Source organism: Schistocerca nitens, chromosome 2 (assembly GCF_023898315.1).
Source record: "Schistocerca nitens isolate TAMUIC-IGC-003100 chromosome 2, iqSchNite1.1, whole genome shotgun sequence".
Classification (NCBI taxonomy): Eukaryota; Metazoa; Arthropoda; class Insecta; order Orthoptera; family Acrididae; genus Schistocerca; species Schistocerca nitens.
In genome coordinates this window covers 265,266,558-265,286,759 of record NC_064615.1, presented here as the reverse complement: position 1 = coordinate 265,286,759, position 20,202 = coordinate 265,266,558, and the positions used below count along the sequence as shown (strand labels likewise).

At 41.9% G+C, this 20,202-nt stretch overlaps 1 protein-coding gene across 1 annotated transcript in view; it reads left to right on the top strand.

Annotated features, from left to right (window-relative positions):
• The first annotated feature begins 2,181 nt into the window (after positions 1–2,181).
• Positions 2,182–20,202, top strand: part of LOC126236003 (serpin B6-like) — a 156,629-nt gene continuing 138,608 nt past the window's right edge. Inside the window, exon 1 of the mRNA XM_049945012.1 lies at positions 2,182–2,308. The gene's annotated coding sequence lies outside the window, so the exon portion shown is untranslated. The remainder of the gene's footprint in view (positions 2,309–20,202) is intronic.

Genomic DNA, 20,202 nt, shown 5'->3' with positions numbered 1-20,202 from the left:
AAAGTATCTACAAATAATCTGTGAAGAAACATGTAATACAGAAGAGATTCTAGAACAATGGAAAGTGACAATAATTGATTCATCCATAAGAAAAGTGAGAAGCAAAATGTCATATTCCGTTTTAGATTTGCTAATAATGTAGACTCGGAACGCTTGCTGGATAGAACACACTTGACAGATGGATGAACGTCAGTTGGGTATAGAATTTACACACCTTGAATGAAGCAATTCGTCACAATTACTGAATTCCAAGAACATGTTCATAACTTCAGTCCAGTTTAACAAAGGTAATCCGCTTAATACGTGGATGGTTTACAGGTAGAAACAAAGCATCAAACCAACCTATGGCCGAAATATCAAAAGCCTTACAAATAAATACAGGAATAAGGTAAGGTGATGATTCATTTATTTCCCTTACCCTTCAGTAGCATTCTATAGAAAATGTTAGGAAGCTCAAATGTGGGGGCCGAACATCCCCGGATGAAGCCTCCCGGCCAACTGTGTCATACGCTCATTTCATTTTTATCTGTAATTTCGGTGAAAAAGAAGGAAGTTGTTGAAGTAAACTGAATCTCACTTGTTGATAATTTCGTTATACTTCCTTAAACTTTTACAAATCCAGTAATGCATGTCAATTTCTTGGACAAGGGAGCCAACAAAATAGATTTAAGAATGTCTATGCAAAAACCAAATCTATTATGAACAATAATCAGATATGGGTCAAAATATGCTTTTCTATTTCATTTCCGGCCTGGTTCAGAAACAGTAATACAATTTTTAGATTTTAGCTAAGAAAATTTCCCTTGCACAGGATGAAAATGATGAGCTAATAGCTCTCCTTAGGGTCCCCACTGCCTACAGTTCCTATCACTACTTCTCCTTTAACAACCGTGTATATATGCAAAAAGATGGGCTAGCCATGGGGAATTGTTTAGGGGGTCAGCAAGCAGACATATTCATCAACAGTCTAGAATGCAGTTATTTTAAGCAGTAGTACTGTACTACTGTAGATACGTCGATGATATTTCTATCATTTTTAACGGTCTGGGTGAAGATGCAGGTACTGTCGTGGACGAATTTTGTGGCTTGCACGCTAAATTAACTTTAACGCGCCAACTAATGGCACCCTTTAATTAATGGAAGGGCGCATTAAATACGACATTTTTCTCAGACCTACAACAAGTGATGCTGTTATCCGTGCGTTCTCACGTCACGCAGTACCTCGTAAACACAGTTTCTTTTTGCCTATGGTTCATCGAGCGACTAGTACTCAGCCAAGTCACGAATCTTTAAAACTTGAAATCGATAATCTGAAATATATCGATTACTCTAAGAGCTATAACCCCAGTCTTGCGGACGAAATTAGCCAGTGTGAATAACGTTCTCCACATTTCTTATAATACGTCTGAGCGTACTTACATTACTTTGCCATTTGTAGGTAACGTATCATACAGACTTCCAGATCTGCTTAAGAAGGGTGTGATAGAATCTCTTATCTCACCCGGGATCGGATTCAGTATCAACCTAACCATGACGAACTACCTAGTAGATATCGCATTGCTAATTCCGGGGTCTACAAACTGACATGTGACCAACGCTCTCGTGCATACGCCGGACAAACGGGACGCGAGGTTAGAACGCGTCTTCGTGAGCATTTACCTACTATGAGGGTTACTGCAGGAAACAGTTATTTGTTTACGGAGCTCTAAAGGTTATCGGGCACGATGAACCAACAATAGATTCTTTACAAATCCTACACGTGGGAACTAAAGGTCAAAAGGTAACTCCACTTGAGGAATTTTAAAAAACCAAATTTTTGAAGCTTTCGGAAGATGTAAGTCTCAATGTGCAGCTTATGTCTAAGAATAAAATTTTTTATGACACTTTGATGACTGATTTACAAAAATGTCACTAATAGGTTCCTATATGGCTAAGTAACCACCAACAGGATTTCCGGGTGTTACTCGCCACTGTGACATCGTGTTTACTCTTTTGATTTTCAACTTTATATTTGTTTTAACAACTTTTAAGGTATTACATATGAACTATTGATTTATTTAATCTGTGTACTTCCGGCGCTATCTTGTACCATTGTTTTTAATTATCCATCAATACGTAAATGATGGCCACATACCAGGCACAACTAGCGCCACCAGCATGGCGCATACAATGAGCGTTCGGTTCGCCTTAGGTCAACACGCGGGCTGCTTTCGCAGCCCACACGCTGCGTGGCGCAGTTTTCGTTGACTATTGTGCGTTACCCCAGTTCATCGCAACCGTAACCACAACCTGTTTTCCCCATGATTTGGTGAGTGTGACTGTCTAACAATTCCTGGTTAGGTTCTTCATGTTCATAGATACGTAAAGTCTTTGTAGTAATCTGTTTTAGAAGGAATTCTTCTACAAATTTATTTGCCTTTTAATTCATCCGGTTTTAAATTTGACGACTGCGGTTCCGTTCCGTTTAATGTTTACGTTTTGACTAGTGTGGTTTCCGCTGTCTAAGGCAAGTTTGTTTTATAAGTTACTTAAGTCAGTAGTTACTTAGTAGCGGCTGGATGAGCCCATGGTCACGACTTTATGTAATACATGCGTTATTGTTAATTTACAGAAATTCTGAAGATGCGCCACTAGTGGCGTAACGCGTCAGTTTTAGAATAAATACCTGCAACAGAGACTACGTTATTATTTTGAAAAAAAAGGACAAATATAAATGGCGAAAGAACTGAATTATTTGCAATAAGTAATTCATAAAAATATTTAGAAAAGTCTTCTGTTTAGTTGCAGACAGATAAGATGGAAAAAGGCTATTGTACCACAAGGCGAATTTACCACAATGCGAAATGTTAGTTTACCGAATTGAAATTAAGCATTACAATACAGTAATCATACCACAATCCACATACGCAATAAATGCATAATGTTCAACAACTTGGAAAAACTGTAAGTCTTGATAAGAACAATTGTATAGAAAATGAGTCCTCCAAAAACGATGGACTTCTGGAAACTGGGAACTAATATTTACATGTATCAGAAAACGGAAGCTTCAAAAGAAACCATTTAGAAAGAGAAGATATTTTTTGGTCATTTGTGTATAATGAATGACAAAAAATTAAAAAAACAGATGCTCAACAGATTTTGCAAAAAAAAAAAAAAAAAGACACCCGAAGCTGGAGCAGGTCATGAAAATTTACGTTAAAACAAAACAAGCGAAGAAAGAACAGCAGTAGAGACAGTTTTGGAACAAAAATGTTTATGATGGGAGAATTGAAAGCGGGAGGGGGGAAAACAAACAGGTTTGTAGAGCTCGGAGAACAGGTAGAAGACACGCAGGGAAGTATTGAAGGAATACTGTAAAAACACATTAGAAACCAACAGAGTATGAAGGCCTAGACGAGAAATGGAGAAAAAGAGAAATGAGAATTCAGAAGGTAATAGGTTTTATTTAGACGAGAGCATTGTTCCACAAGTGGTCCGTCCACGTTCAACTGCTGCTCGACGTTTAGGTTGTGGCAGAGAGCGCCACTTTCCGAGTACTTAACGCTAAACGCGGAGGAACACCGGAGCATATTTTGACACTACTTCGGTCTGCCTGTTTACCGGTGCCGTCTGCTACTACACGCAACTGTGCCGCAAACTTTCTAGTTGTCCAGAAACAGGGCGCCACGCCACTGCAGCTGTTAAGTGGCGCCAGCAGTAGTGTGAGGTGTGCAGTAGTTGGCGGTGCGCGCTACTCACCTATAAACAGCTACAGTAGCTGCCTTCTGCCGCCACACGTCTGGTCGCGTAGCAGCCGACGCGAGGTGTGAGAGGTGCCGCAGAGTTCTGTCAGGTGGCAGCACCGGCGTTCACGTCTGCGCCACAGCGAGGCGACTCGCTGCTGCGAGCCCGCAGTACTGTACGACGACGCGCCATTCACCGCTCACCGCCTGCGTACGGCATACGTCAGCTGAGAGCATCGCCTTGAGATCGGGCCGACAGATTAGATAACTCCAGCCGCCGTTATCAGGTGTCTCAACCTGTAAATGGGACTGTAAGGCCACTTTATAGCGCACAGTATTCTTCACGATCACGGTGGTAAAAAGTATAACTAATCCGGTCATTAGCCTCGCCGGAGCACTCGTAGTTCAAGAAGACTTCTCACCATTCGTGACAACCACAAATACCTGCGCAAGCCTAACATTGGGCTTTTCGATCACTGCGCACTGTTAGGTTGGATGCGACCGGACAGACGACGTGATTTTCACATGCTCTGTTCGCTACGTCGGTTTCTTATTTACTGGTAACCACAGTGCCTCTCTTCACATGTCAGATATCTATAATCATTTCATAATCGTAATACAAAATCTCATCTGTCAATCATCTTGGCTTGTCAAGGCGCGAAGCATACAACATTCGTTTTCTGCAGAAATCTTGAACGTATTCTCAGAACAAATTTCTTTGAGATGGAAAAACTTCTTTTCGGGATTCAGCACTGTTTCAGAAAGCATTCCTCGTGCGAAACTTAGCCTGCCCTTTTCTAGCGTGAAATCCTGCCAACTATGGATGAACGACAACAGGTAGATTCTGTATTTCTATTCATTTTTCAGAAATATTTTGACACGGTGCCCCATTTGTGGCGGAATAAATTAAAAAAAATTAAATTTATTGATTTTTTAAAAGAAAAAATATGGATATGTAACTTTAACTTTAGAATTTTTTAACGGCTTTTATGGACTGTAAGGACTGGCTCTGAATGCTGACGAATTCAGTTCTGATTGAATTTTGTCTGAAATATAATTTACATTTCCGATTAACAATATTTTGGAATTTTACGTCGTTGGTCGCCATAAGCGTTCTTCTCTTTGTTGACCATGCGTATCTTCCTAAGGCGACGTCGGCTTCTTTAGCGAAGGCGGTGGAACGAAGTACTACAATGCTACGTCGATGGAAATAATTCTCGTAAGACTGGAATATTTTTCACTATTTTATTCACGAGGCAATAAGACTTTTCTTACGTTCGTCGCACAAGTCATTAATACTGACAATATGGCTGCCTTGATGCACACTTTAAAAAAAAAAACGCGTCCGTCACAGACGAGGTAACAAGCGAGAGTTTTTTGGCTCTTTCTTGGAGTACGAAACAAAAGTGAATCAAATATGGGCATTACAGATATTATTTTCTACATTCCTCTCAATTTAATCTTATGTGCAGAATTTGAAGTATTGTATCTCATTACACACTGCAGTCTGTTAACGAATGCACGAGTGTACGAAAGTGGTTCCTAGCTACGTAAGTGGCTCTTATACTGCTTAAGTAATACAATCCAGTAAGTTGTCCTCGACTGCGAGTGTTCATCACACACATGGGGTGCCCCAGGGAAGTGAAAGGGCCACTCTCATTCTACGTATACATAAATGATCTAAGAGACAAGGTGAGCAGCAATCTGCGGTTGTTCGCTGATGATGCTGCAGTGTACGGGAAGGAGTCGTCGTCGAGTGACTGAAGGAGGATACAAGATGACTTATACAAAATATCTAGTTCGTGTGATGGACAGCTTGCTGTAAATGTAGAAAATTGTAAGTTAACGTAAATGAGTGCGAAAAACGATCGCATATAATGTTCGAATATAGCATTAGTAGTGTACTGCTTGACACATCACGTCGATTAAATTCTTTCTTTCTTTCTTTCTTTCTCGGGGCCTTGTCCCGCTCCAACGCGGGGTCGGCTTTGTTAGTACGGATTTGGCAGTGTTAATTGCAGAGGGTGGCTGGATGCCCTTCCTGAGGTCACCTGACACACAGTACAGCAGGTGTTCATAGGAATTTCAAGCCTTCGACGAACTGTGACTGAAGCCCGAGCAACAGCGGGCTGACATGCTAGAACTGCATTGATACTATGAACTGGTGCATTGATAACGGCTAGGCATTAGCCCAATTCTAGATCTGCCGAATAAAATCTGCAAGAAATGGACGACTGATTGCTGCGCTCTATCATTTGAAATATAACCGGTATAGATACAAATGTGCATTAATGTGTTGGCATTGCCCTTACAGTGGTCAAGTACAAGTATAATTTATTTATTATTTTCAGAAAGCAACAAGCATTGCACACACTTGGCTTATGTAGTTTATGTAGTATGACGCTGCCGAAAAACACATATAAGATTTAGAAACTTTCAAAGTGCATTAAGATTTTGTCTTCAGTCTTAGTACCCATATGATTGTTTAATTTATTTATGGATTTCTTATAAATGACAGGAATGAGACATGGTCCTCTGTTACACCTATGCTAACAACAATAGGGAGCTGACGCACTGAGAAGAATACAAGAACTGCACGTAACAGCAATGGTAATTTTAGTAATAGCTATGGTAAGGAGTTTAGGTATCACACTGACTTAAGAGTATTAACATTGTAACATTTGTTCTCATATCATAAAGTTCCTGTCTAATGGGGCTAATGGCATATTAGCAGAAATCATGTCAGCACTACCAGAGGATGCGAAAATGAAGCTGACAGTCCAAAGACAGGAGAAATAATAAGATAAGGTAAGCAGATGAGATGAAAGGAAAACAAAAACGGAAATAGACAGCGATGACGAAAGCCTGGCTAGTGGTGACAGTGCAACAAAAATACTGTTGGATGGAAAAAAAGACAGCTGTAATATAGTCAGAGGAAAGCTACACCATTGATAATTCAGAGTAGTTTTGGGTAATACTTATTTATTTATTTGCTAGCACTGACTTTTGACCTTGTGCCTACTACAGCAGATGGTGTTATATCTGTCATTACAGTTTTTAATTGATTGTACATGTATTCTGTTCAACAAGGCGTGGATACTGTCCAGTTTTATAATGTCAATGTGTTGGCAAATTGCAACTATGTCTTACAGTAATAAATTAGTCCCACAATTAAATTAGAATTATGGTATAAGCTAAAGATGTTACTGCTAAAAATGAAGGCTCAACACTGAATTTAACAATTGCAAACTTTTATCTGTCATGGCATTAAATCAAAAATGTGTTAATATATTTTAATGGGTAATGCTCTGTTGTTATGTTTTGGATGAGTTGCAGGTTAGTGGATAGTTTTTCGCAGGGTTGAAGAAAGATTAGTGTTATGTATAGGTACATTGACATCTACATACTAGATAGTTGTAATTGAAGTGCAGCTAATCATGGAGGTCCAGTGTGGGCTGTAATAATCGTATGACAGGGAAATTTGATAGATATTCTGATATGTTAATGTGAAACCAATTTACGCTGGAAAAAAATTAGTTCAAAGTTTTGCCACCAGGTGCAAATTTGATACTATGAGTGGATGAAAGACATACAGAAATGTTTTAATATCTAATGGATTAGGAACAGAACGTTGGCAGTGTACAGTTGTAAGCTGTCGCCAGCACACTGGTAGGCAAATATGAAGCGCGAAGATCGATTAGTAGGCGCTGGGTCAAGCGCGCCTATCATCAGAGAGGCCAGAGACACACTCACAAGCAACACGCCGCCAACCCCCTCTCGACAGCATGTATTTAGGCTGCCGCCAGTGACTGGAGGGCATCGCTCACTCACTCACTCTTCCACTTTGGCATCTGTTACTTTACCTGCAGAGTGCAGAGCATAATGGAGCCAGGTAGCACCACGAATCTTCCAGGTTTCCGTATTACGTCCTACGCACTTTTCATTGTATGTCAATGATGTGTCATCAGTGTTGTCCTCCTATAAATACCGTAGGTACGCTGATGACTTCTAGCTGTGTCTAAGTGCAAAACCAAAATGCTATGGAGAATCTCAATATCGACCTGTGTGCACCATCAAAATGGACACAGGATACAGGGCTATAGCTCAACCCACTCAAAACTCAAGCGGTACTGGCTGGTCATCGTAGGCTGATTAGCCCTGAGTATCGGGAATCCCTGCCACATTTAACTCTATTTCTCTCTTTCTTTCTTTCTTTTTGAGTCATCAGTCTTCTGGTTTGAAGTGGCCCACCACAAATTCCTCTCCAACCTACTTCCTCAATTACTTGCTGGATGTATTCCAATCTCTGTGTTTCTCTACAGTTTGTGCCCTCTACAGCTGCCTCTAGTACCATGGAATTCATTCCCTGATGTCTTAATAGATGTCCTATTGTCCTGTCCCTTCTCCTTGTCACTGTTTTCCACATATTCCTTTCCTCACCGATTCTGTTCAGAACCTCTTCATTCCTTACCTTCTCAGTCCGCCTAATTTTCAACATTTGTCTGTAACAACAGATCTCAAATGCCTCGATTCTCTTCTGTTCTGGTTTCCCCAAAGTCCATGTTTCTCTACCATACAATGTTGTGCTCCAAACATACAGTCTTAGAAATTTCTTCCTCAAATTAAGGCCTATGTTTGATACCAGTAGACTTCTTTTTGCCAGTGCTAGTCCACTTTTGATGTCCTCTTTGCTCCGCCTGTCATTGGTTATTTTGCTGCCTAGGTAGCAAAATTTCTTAACTTAATCTACTTCGTGATCATCAATCCTGACGTTAAGTTTTTCGCTGTTCTCATTTCTGCTACTTCACGTTACGTTCATCTTTCTTCGATTTACTCTCAAACCATATTGTGTTCTCATTAGACGGTTCATTCCATTCAGCAGATCATGTAATTCTTCTTCAGTTTCAGTCGGGATATCAATGTCATTAGCGAATCGTATCATTGATATCCTTTCACTTAGAATTTTAATCCCACTCCTGAACCTTTCATTTAATTTCATCTTTGCTTCTTCGATGTACAGGCTGTACAGCAGGGGCGAAACACTACATACCTGTCTTACACCCTCTTTAATCTCAACACTTTGTTCTTTGTCGTCCGCTCTCATTATTCCCTCTTGGCTCTTGTACGTATTGCATATTAGCCGTCTTACCCTATAGCTTACCCTATTTTCCTCGGAATTTCGAACATCTTGCACCATTTTGCATTGTCAAAGGCTTTTTCCAGGTCGATAAATCCTATGTATGTGTCCTGATTTTTCTTTAGTCTTGCTTTCATTGTCAACAGCAACGTCAGAACTGCCTCTCCCCTGCCTTTACCTTTTCTAAAGCCAAACAGATAGTCATCTAGTACAGCCTCAATTTTCATTTCCATTCTCCTGCACATTATTCTTGTCAGCAACTTGGATTAATGAGCTATTAAGCTGACTGTTCTCCCACTTGTCAGCTCTTGCAGTCTTCGGAATTGTGTGGGTGATATTTTTCCGAAAGTCGAATGGTATGTCGCCAGACTCATAAATTCTACACACCAACATGAATAGTCGTTTCGTTGCCACTTCCCCAATGATGGAATGTTATCTGTCCCTTCTGCCTTTTTGATCTTAAGTCCTTCAAAGCTCTCTTAAATTATGAATGTAACCATGTATTCTATATCTCTTCTAAATCGACTCCTGTTTCTTCTTCTACCACATCAGACAAGTCTTTCCCCTCATAGGGGCCTTCAATGTACTCTTTCCACCTATACACTCTCTGTTCTGCGTTTAACAGTAGAATTCCCGTTGCACTCTTTATGTTACCACCATTGCTTTAAATTTCACCGAAGGTTATTTTGACATTCCTATATGCTGAGTCAATCCTTCCGAGAATCATTTCTTTTTAGATTTCTTCAATTTTTCATGCAGCCATTTCGTCTTAGCTTCCTTGTCCTTCCTATTTCATTCCTCAGTGACTTGTATTTCTGTATTCCTGAATTTCCCTGAACATTTTTGTACTTCCTTCCTTTATCGATCAACTGAAGTATTTCTTATGTTACCCATGGTTTCTTCGCAGTTACGTTCTTTGCACCTATGTTTTTCTTTCCAACTTCTGTGGTTGCTAATTTTAGATATGTCTGTTCCTCTTCAACTGTACTGCCTACTGAGCTATTCCTTATTGCTGTATCTATTGCCTTAGAGAATTTCAAGCTTATCTCGTCATTCCTTAGCACTTTTATATCCCATTTTTGCGTGTTGGTTTTTTCTGACTAATCTCTTAAACTTAAGCCTACACTTCATCACTACTGAATTGTGATCTGAGTCTGTATCTGCTCCAGAGTACGCCTTACAATCCAGTATCTGATTTCGGAATCTCTGTCTGACGATGAAGTAATCCAACTGAAATCTTTCTTTATATCCCGACCTTCTCCAAGTATCTCTCCTCCTCTTGTGATTCTTGAACAGAATATTCGCTATTACTAGCTGAAATTTATTACAGTACTCAATTATTCTTTCTCCTCTCTCATTCCTTGTCTCAAGCCCATATTTTTCTATAACCTTTTCTTCTACTCCTTCCCCTACACCTGCATTCCAGTCCCTCATGACTATTAGATTTTCATCTCCCTTTACGTACTGTAACGGCCTTGCTGCTGTGGTGACACCGGTTCCCGTCAGATTACCGATGTTAAGCGCTGTTGGGCTGGGCTAGCACTTGGATGGGTGACCATCCGGTCTGCCGCGCGCTGTTAGCAAGCGGGGTGCACTCAGCCCTAGTGAGGCAAACTGAGGAGCTACTTGATTCAGAAGTAGCGGCTCCAGTCTCGGACACTGACATACGGCCGGGAGAGCGGTGTGCTGCCCACATGCCCCTCCATATCCGCATCTAGTGACGCCTGTGGGCTGAGGATGATACGGCGGTCGGTCGGTACCGTTGAGCCTTCATGGCCTGTTCTTGAAGAATTTTCGTTTACGTACTGTATTACCCCATCAGTATCCTCACATACTTTTTCTATCTCTTCATCTTCAGCTCGCGACGTCGGCGTCTATAGTTGAACTATCGTTTCCGATGTTGGTTGCTGTCGATTCTGATAAGAACAATCCTATCACTGAAGTATTCACAGTAACACACTCTCCATCCTACCTTCCTATTCATAACGAATCCTAGTCCCGTTATACCATTTTCTGATGCTGCTGATACTACCGTAAAATCATCTCACCAGAAAGCCTAGTCACTGACCCTCACTATATCGAGATTGAGCCTTTGCATTTCCCTTTTCAGACATTCTAGCTTCCCTACCACGAACAAGCTTCTGACATTCCACGCCCAGATTCGTAGAACATTATCCTTTCGTTTGTAATTCAGTCTTTTTCTCACGGTCATCTCTTCTTTGGCAGTGCCATCCCAGAGATCCGATTGGGAGACTATTCTGGAATCTTTTGCCAATGGAGAGATCATCATGATACTGGTAAAACAATCTAAACTGGACAAATATCAACTTCTGTCCTTCAGCAAAGAGTCTAGGAGTAATAATAGATGAAAAGGAGCACACAACTGTAATGTGCAAGAAGGCATCAACATCTCACCATACTGTACTGTCTTCGCTCTTGACCTGAAAAAGATGGAACTAGTTATGAAAGCCTGTGTTCGTTATATCTGTGATGCTCTTTGATCATATTTCACCATCATATGCATGACCCACCTCCCATGAACCATGGACCTTGCCGCTGGTGGGGAGGCTTGCGTGCCTCAGCGATACAGATGGCCGTACCGTAGGTGCAACCACAACGGAGGGGTATCTGTTGAGAGGCCAGGCAAACGTGTGGTTCCTGAAGAGGGGCAGCATCCTTTTCTGTAGTTGCAGGGGCAACAGCCTGGATGATTGACTGATCTGGCCTTGTAACATAAGCCAAAACGGTTTTGCTGTGCTGGTACTGCGAACAGCTGAAAGCAAGAGGAAACTACAGCCGTAATTTTTCCCGAGGGCATGCAGCTTTAGTGTAGGACTAAATGATGATGGCATCCTCTTGGGTAAAATATTCCGGGGGTAAAATAGTCGCCCTTTCAGATGTCCGGGCGGGGACTACTCAGGACGACGTTGTTATCAGGAGAAAGAAAACTGACGTTCTACGGATCGGAGTGTGGAATGTCAGATCCCTTAATCGGGCCGGTAGGTTAGAAAATTTAAAAAGGGAAATGGATTACTTTAACTGTATAGTGGGAATAAGGAAAGTTCAGTGGCAGAAAGAACAAGACTTCTGGTCAGGTGAATAGAGGGTTATAAATACAAAATCAAATACGGGTAATGCAGGAGTAGGCTTAATAATGAGCAAAAAATAGGAGCGCGAGTACGCTACTACGAACAGCATAGTGAACGCATTATTGTAGCCAAGATATACACGAAGCCCACGCCTACCACAGTAGTACAAGTTTATACGCCAAACAGCTCCACAGATGATGAAGAAATGTGTGACGCTACTAAAGAAATTATTCGGATAGTTAAGGGAGACGAAAATTTAATAGTCATGGAGTGGACTTGATAGTAGGAAAAGGAAAAGTAGTAGATGAATATGAACTGGGGGTAAGGAATGAAAGAGGTAGCCGCCTGGTAGAATTCTGCACAGAACATAACTTAATGATAGCTAACACGTGGTTTGAGAATCACGAAAGAAGGTTGTACACGTGGAGGAGAGCTGGAGACACTGGAAGGTTTCAGATAGATTATATAATGGGAAGACAGAGATTTGGGAACCAGGTTTTAAATTCTAAGACATTTCCGGAGGCAGATGTGGACTCCCACTACAATTTATTGGTTATGAACTGTAGATTAAAACTGAAGAAACTGCAAAAACGTAGGAATTTAAGGTGATGGGACCTCGATAAACTCAAAGAACCAGAGGTTTTAGAGAGCATTAGGAAAAGATTGACAAGAACGGCGGAAAGAAATACAGTTGAAGAATAATGGTTAGCTTTGAAAGATGAAATGGTGAAAGCAGCAGAGGATCAAACAGGTAAAAAGACAAGGGCTAGTAGAAATCCTTGGGTAACAGAAGAAATATTGAATTAACTCATGAAAGGAGAAAATATGAAAATGCAGTAAATGAAGCAGGCAAAAAGGTATACAAACGTCTCAAAAATATCGATAGGAAGTGCAAATTGGCTAAGCAGGGATGGCTAGAGGACAAATGTAAGGATGTAGAGGCATATAACACTAGCTGTAAGACAGATACTGCCTACAGGAAAATTAAAGAGACATTCGGAGAAAAGAGAACCACTAGTGTGACTATCAAGAGCTCAGATGGAAACCCAGTTCTAAGCAAAGAAGGGAAGGCAGAAAGGTGGAAGGAGTATATACGAGCAGAGGGTTTATACAAGGGCGATGTACTTGAGGACAGTATTATGGAAATGGAAGAGGATGTAGATGAAGATGAAATGGGAGATAAGATACTGCGTGAAGAGTTTAACAGAGCACTGAAAGACCTGAGTCGAAACAAGGCCCCGGGAGTAGACAACATTCCATTAGAACTACTGATGGCCTTGGGAGAGCCAGTCATGACAAAACTCTACCATCTGGTGAGCAAGATGTATGAGACAGGCGAAATACCCTCAGACTTCAAGAAGAATATAATAATTCCATTCCCAAAGAAAGCAGGTGTTGACAGATGTGAAAATTACCGAACTATCAGTTTAATAAGTCACGGCTGCAAAATACTAACACGAATTATTTATGGACGAATGGAAAAACTGGTAGAAGCCGACCTCGGGGAAGATCAGTTTGGATTCCGTAGAAATGCTGGAACATGCGAGGCAATGTTGAAGCTACGGCTTATCTTAGAAGATACGTTAAGGAAAGGAAAACCTAAGTTTTTGGCATTTATAGACTTAGAGAGAGCTTTTGACAGTATTGACTGGAATACTCTCAAACTCTGAAGGTGGCAGGGGTAAAATACAGGGAGTAAAGGCTATTTACAATATGTACAGAAATCAGTCGAGGGGCACAACAGGTAACCAGTGATTGAGGAGGGAGTGAGACAGGGTTGTAGCCTCTCCCCGATGTTATTGAATCTGTATACTGAGCAAGCAGTAAAGGAAACAAAAGTAAAATTTGGAGTAGGAATTAAAATCCACGGAGAAGAGATAAAAGCTTTGGAGTTTGGCGACGACATTGTAATTCTGTCTAAGACAGCAGATGACCTGGAAGAGCAGTTAAACGGAATGGACAGTGTCTTGAAAGGAGGATGTAAGATGAAAATCAACAAAAGCAATACTAGGATAATGGAAAGTAGTCGAATTAAATCAGGTGAGGCTGAAGGAATTGCAGTAGGAAATTAAACACTTAAAGTAGTAGATGAATTTAAGGGATCACGAATGTAGTATTGGAGGGAATCGTGGAGGGTTAAATGGTTCAAATGGCTCTGAGCACTATGGGACTTAACATCTGAGGTTATCAGTCCCCTAGGACTTAGAACTAATTAAACCTAACCTAAGGACATCACACACATCCATGCCCGAGGCAGGATTCGAACCTGCGACCGTAGCAGCAGCGCTGTTCCGGACTGAAGCGCCTAGAACCGCTCGGCCACTGCGGCCGGCGGGGAGGGCAAAAACCGTAGAGGGACCCCAAGAGATGTATTCACTAAACAGATTCAGAAGGATGCAGGTTGCAGTAGTTCAAAAATGGTTCAAATGGCTCTGAGCACTATTGCGACTTAACTTCTGAGGTCATCAGTCGCCTAGAACTTAGAACTAATTAAACCTAACTAACCTAAGGACATCACACACATCCATCTCCGAGGCAGGATTCGAACCTGCGACCGGAGCTGTCGCTCGGCTCCAGACTGTAGCGCCTAGAACCGCACGGCGACTCCGGCCGGCTGCAGTAGTTATTTGGAGATGAAGAAGCTTGCACAGGATAGATAGCACGTAGAGCTGGACTGAAGACCAGAACAACAATATGCATAGCTATCATGGCTGCGGGCAAACAAGAGCAGAGATTTACATACCCTGTGTCTTCTTTACTGTCTTATCAATGTATACTGTCTCTCCTCGACCGAAACGCACTTGTCTGAACAACATGGCAGGAAAACCTGTTCCCCTCAGAGCAAACACCTTTCTCCGCCCCCACAACGTCCAGCCGCTTTCTCGAAGTAGCACGTAACCGACTTTGCAATAAACTCGATCATTGTATCAGAGAAATGAATAATATCTTCAGCTTTATAAGATAGTTATTGTCACGTCTACTGAAGCAACAGTAACGACTTCCACTGTTCCTGTATGCACCCGTTAACCCTATAGATCCTTTTTTCAGCCACCTCTTCCTTAACTGAATCTTACGTCGGTTCTTGGTAGAACAACATTATAATAAATGAAAAGCACTCGTTTGCTTTTGTTCTACAGTATTATTTTTATTGAGTTAACCGGTTTTCGGTTTACACGGCCATCTTAAGACATTTACTGTAGCCTTATAAACCTTGTAAGCCGAAAACCGGTTAACACAATAAAAATAATACTGTAGAACAAAAGCAAACTAGTGCTTTTCATTTATCACCTCTTCTTTATTTCCCAGTATTCTTAGCTATTGAGTCTCCTTGAATTTCCTTTGCCCTGTATGTAAAAATATCTATTTTGTACACGTATAAATCCTTTTTATATCTGCCAGAGTCATTATTGTTATTATTGTCATTATTGTTATTATTATCGCCACTGTTAGTTTCAGCATCAGCTGAAGTACAAGTACTACCAGTATCAACTTTATTTGATCTTATTATTATTTATCTCTGTAAGCAATGAAATCATTTTAATACTGTTTCTCATACTGAAATTGTTATATCTTAGGTAACTAAGGTGTAAAAAATATACTGTATGTGCGAAACCGTGGTCGAATGTAAGAGAGGGACTGATGGCGCTATTCAGGCTAGGTTAAAAAAAACAAATAAAGGTGGTTGAAGCGAGTTGCATCTCATCTGGACAGTGATGTATGCCTATGCTCGTATTACTGAGTTTGGTGTGATTGTTGTTTTCTCAGTACTTAGACATCTTCTCTGCTAATTGTTGGCCATTAGTCATAGGCTTCGTTTTAGTTAATGTTACCAATTGAACACCACCGCTTGTTCTTTTCCAAGGGCGTTTATGATAATTCGTGGCCTTTATTGTTGCTCAAGTTTTGGCTGCTGCTTGTGTCGGAGTGGCCACCTTTAGACTATTTTTTTTAACCTCTGGTGGTTGCTGCTTTGGCTGATTTTGTGCAAGGGTCAATACTGATTTTTAATCATACCGGTATATGATTGTTTTAAAGGGTTATTATTTTACCATGGGTTTGAATTTCTGAAGTTTTTACATTTATGTACAAATAATGCTAATCTGTTTTTTTGTTTTTAATGGATGCACCCTGCGGTTATTATAACTTGTAGTAATCAGTTATAAATATTCACGGGGAGGGTTTGTCTCTTGCTTTGGATCTGGTGAATTCGTGCCAACTTAGTATGCAATAAAGATCGTTCCTAAATGTTGTTTCGTTTCTCCCAACCGGACACCACCACTGCCAACTCCAACCGTAGGTTTGAAATGAGAAGAGAAAATGAAGAGAAATTCGGGAGTTACTCTGAAATTACGATACACAGAAGACGCTCGCACTGGGACTGGGAGGGGGGGGGGGAGGGGAGGGGAGGGGGGGGGGATGAGGCGAAGACTGACTACCAATCTAGGAGTTGGGGCCTATATAGTAGGAGCATACAGAGTGGAATAGTTGGCGGTTCACGTGTAGTGAGGCTGGTGGCCGGTCTGGTTAATAGGGCCAGAGGCAGATGACACTAGGCCGTCAACTCAGGCTGATGTCTGGAAACGGAGAGAGAGAAACAACTACCGTCTTCGCTCCAGGGCCCTCCAGCAGCCTAAAGCGTGAACGCCTCCCTCGCTCCCTACTGGCTAAGGAGCGACGTATAATCGCCAGGTTATAGGCCGGAAAAGAGCCTTGATGTATTCGGCATCTTTTACTGGATAGAACCTCCTCACTAGGCGCTATTGTCAGTTGCGACTGCAGTTGGATGTAACTGTGGATCAATTGAGACATGTTGCCCAATCAAATGAATCATGCTTCTATGGTCGTGTCCAACTATACTGGCATCCGGACGACGAGCTGCTCAAACTGTACGGCACTCCACAGACACAGATTGGTAGAGGCAGTGTTGTGCTATGGGGGACATTCGCTGGGGCCTTCATGGGCCATATGGTAGTAATTGAAGGTGCCGTGACAGCTTTGGATTATGTGAATATTATTGCAGATCACCTTCACCCTTCATGCCTGATGTCTTCCCCAACGGCAATGGTATCTTCCAGCACGACAACTGTCCTTGTCACAAGGCCAGAATCGTGCTGCAGTCGTTTGAGAAGCGTGACAGTGAACTCACGTAGATGTCTTGGCCACCAGATTCGGCTAATCTGAACCCAACGAAACACATCTGGGACGCCAGCACTGAACCCACAAATCACCAGCCTGTAGTTTGTGGGAATTGTATCACATCATCTGCCAAGGTCTTGTCAGATCAATATCATTCAGAATAGCCGCTGCATTGTATTCCAAAGATGGACCAACTCGCTATTATCACACGATCATGATGATTTGGCACATCAGTGTATTTAAGGCAAAGTTTTCTCCCCACTAGTCCAATACTCCATTTAATCCAGTGACTACTTTGGTTACAGTTCAACAAGTCCATCTGCTCGTGTAATCATCGGTATCACTCCGTGAACTCTGTTCGGACACTACCAAAAATTACAGGAAAATTTGTCCTAGATTTCCGCTCTACATTACGTACACATACCAGTCCACATATATCCAACACACCCAAATAAAACGCAAAAATACCAAGACTAATACACATCCCAAAGGTTGGAATCCAAACCTACAATTCTTTCAAAGACCTATCGATCACAGATACCGGGTGGTTATAGCTAAAGTACAGACACGCAAATTCTATGTGGGCTGTAATTATCGTATAGCAGCGAAACTTGGTAGATATGCTAATGCATATGGAGCCGATTTAAGCTGCAGAAAAAATAGTTCCAGTTTTGGCGACCACCAGCGGCAAATCGCGCTGAGCAGCATCTCGTCTACGACTCTGGTGCCCATACTGAACAAACTGTGCAACAGGTGCTTCATAATAAAATCAACATATTGCCTTTCCCAGTTTGTTTGCCCTTTTCTGCCCACATTCTTCTCCTAATCCATTTCATATGGAAACATTTCTATACGTCTTTCTTGCATTCACAGCGCCACATTTGTACCAGATTATTAAAACTGGCACTTTTTTCAGCGTAAATAGTTTCCGTATTAAAGCATCAGAATATCTACCAAGTTTAGCTACCATACGATAATTGAATCCCACAGGACCTCTGTCAGTAGCTGTACTTTAATTATAACGCTGCGGTGGAAGACTTCCAGCTACCCTACCTCATCTACACAAACCTTGCGTGCTGTTCCCCTCCTTCCAAGTGTTATTACTTCCCCCAAATTCTTTCTGTATATGATCACCCTCCTCAACCCATATCCTGCACCATCTTACAAATGCCCGCATCTCTTGAAATACCTAGAACACCTCGACCTGTCCTATATCTTCTGTATTCTCGATTCTCGCATCACTTATTTCATCTTGCGAGATTCCTGCGCTGTTTCTGTATCAATGCCAACAGCACTCCTTCCCTCTCCACACACTTCACAGCATTCTAGAGAAAAACTTAAATTCCTCCTCCTGCTGGATAGGGAGATTCAGCCCCCCCCCCCCTTTTTAAATTTAATCTATCACATGCAACACATTACAGATGAGGGCTACAGTTTATCCATTCCCTGTCTAGCTGCATTTCTGCTCACCACGTAACACCCTATGTACATACTACATCTTCTATTGGTTCAAATGGCTCTGAGCACTATGGGACTCAACATCTTAGGTCATAAGTCCCCTAGAACTTAGAACTACTTAAACCTAACTAACCTAAGGACATCACACACACCCATGCCCGAGGCAGGATTCGAACCTGCGACCGTAGCAGTCCCGCGGTTCCGGACTGCAGCGCCAGAACCGCTAGACCACCGCGGCCGGCTCATCTTCTATTCATAAACGATTCTCTAAAATTTCATCCACATCCAAACTTTCACTTTCAGTTACCAGCAGATCCAACACCATCCCAGTATGGAAGAGAGCAATACTCCAGGTGGCCTCAAGGGTCCTAGCTGCAGCGAAGGACGCTGCGCCTCTGACATGCTGGTCGGCGCTGCCTGCATCCGTAAGGTCGATGGCTGCCACATGCGCTTTCCTTGTGCCCGCGCGCCTGCCTCATTGGCCGTTGCTCGTCCACTGAAGCAGCACCTGCTACAAACGTACCCATCCACCTATGGCCAAATGAAAGTCTTTAAACTGGACACGACTTCAGCGACTTTCATCTGCCTACCGCAGTTCTCCGAACGAGGAAAGGAGACTTTCAGTTTGACCTGTAATCCGAACCATCTGTCATTCAAGACGACTTTACTCAAAGCTAAGAGCTGAAAGCTAGGTTTAAGGAAGACTGAAACTTTCTGTCGTCCGACCGTGGTTCGATTCCAGACCTCCGGATTTCCAGGATAGACATAAAACTGCGCTCGAATAATTCAAAATAGAGAAATGTTTGGCAACTTGAATCGGACGTACAGAAATGTAAAATTGTGCAATTCAGAAAACCCCAAAATGTAATAGCCTTTTCTTGAGTCATTAGTCTTCTGACTGTTTTGATGTGACTCACCACGAATTCCTCTCCTGTGCCAGCCTCTTCATCTCAGAGTAGCACTTGCAACCAACACCCTCAGTCATTTTCTGGATGTACTCCAGTCTCTGTCTTCCTCTACAGTTTTTACCCTCTACAGCTCCCTCTAGTACCATGGAAGTTATTCCCTCATGTCTTAACATATGTCCTAACCTCCGGTCCTCCTTCTTGTCAATGCCCCACAATTCCTTTCCTCGCTGTTTCTATGGAGAACTTCCTCTTTACCTACCTTATCAGTGTACCTAATTTTCAAAATTCTTCTGTAGCACCACGTCTGAGGTTCTTCGGTTCTCTTCTGTTCCGGTTTTCCCCGAATCCATGTTTCACCTCCTTAAAACGCTGTGCTCCAAACCTACATTCTCAGAAATTTCTTCCTCAGATTAAGGCCTTTGTTCGATACTAGTAAACTTGTCTTAGTCAGGATTGCCCTTTTTGCCAGTGCTAGTCTGCTTTTGACATTTTCTTTGCTCTGTCCGTCATGAGTTATTTTGTTGACTAGGTAGCAGATTTCCTTAACTTCATCTACTTCGTGACCATCAATCCTGATGTTAAGTTGCTCGCTGTTCTCATTTCTGCTACTTGTCAATACTTTCGTCTTTCTTCGATTTATTCTCAATCCATATCATGTACTCATTCCATTCAAAATGTCCTCTAGTTCTTCCTCACTTTCACGGATGATAACAATGTCGTCAGCGAATCCTATCACTGATACGCTTTCACAA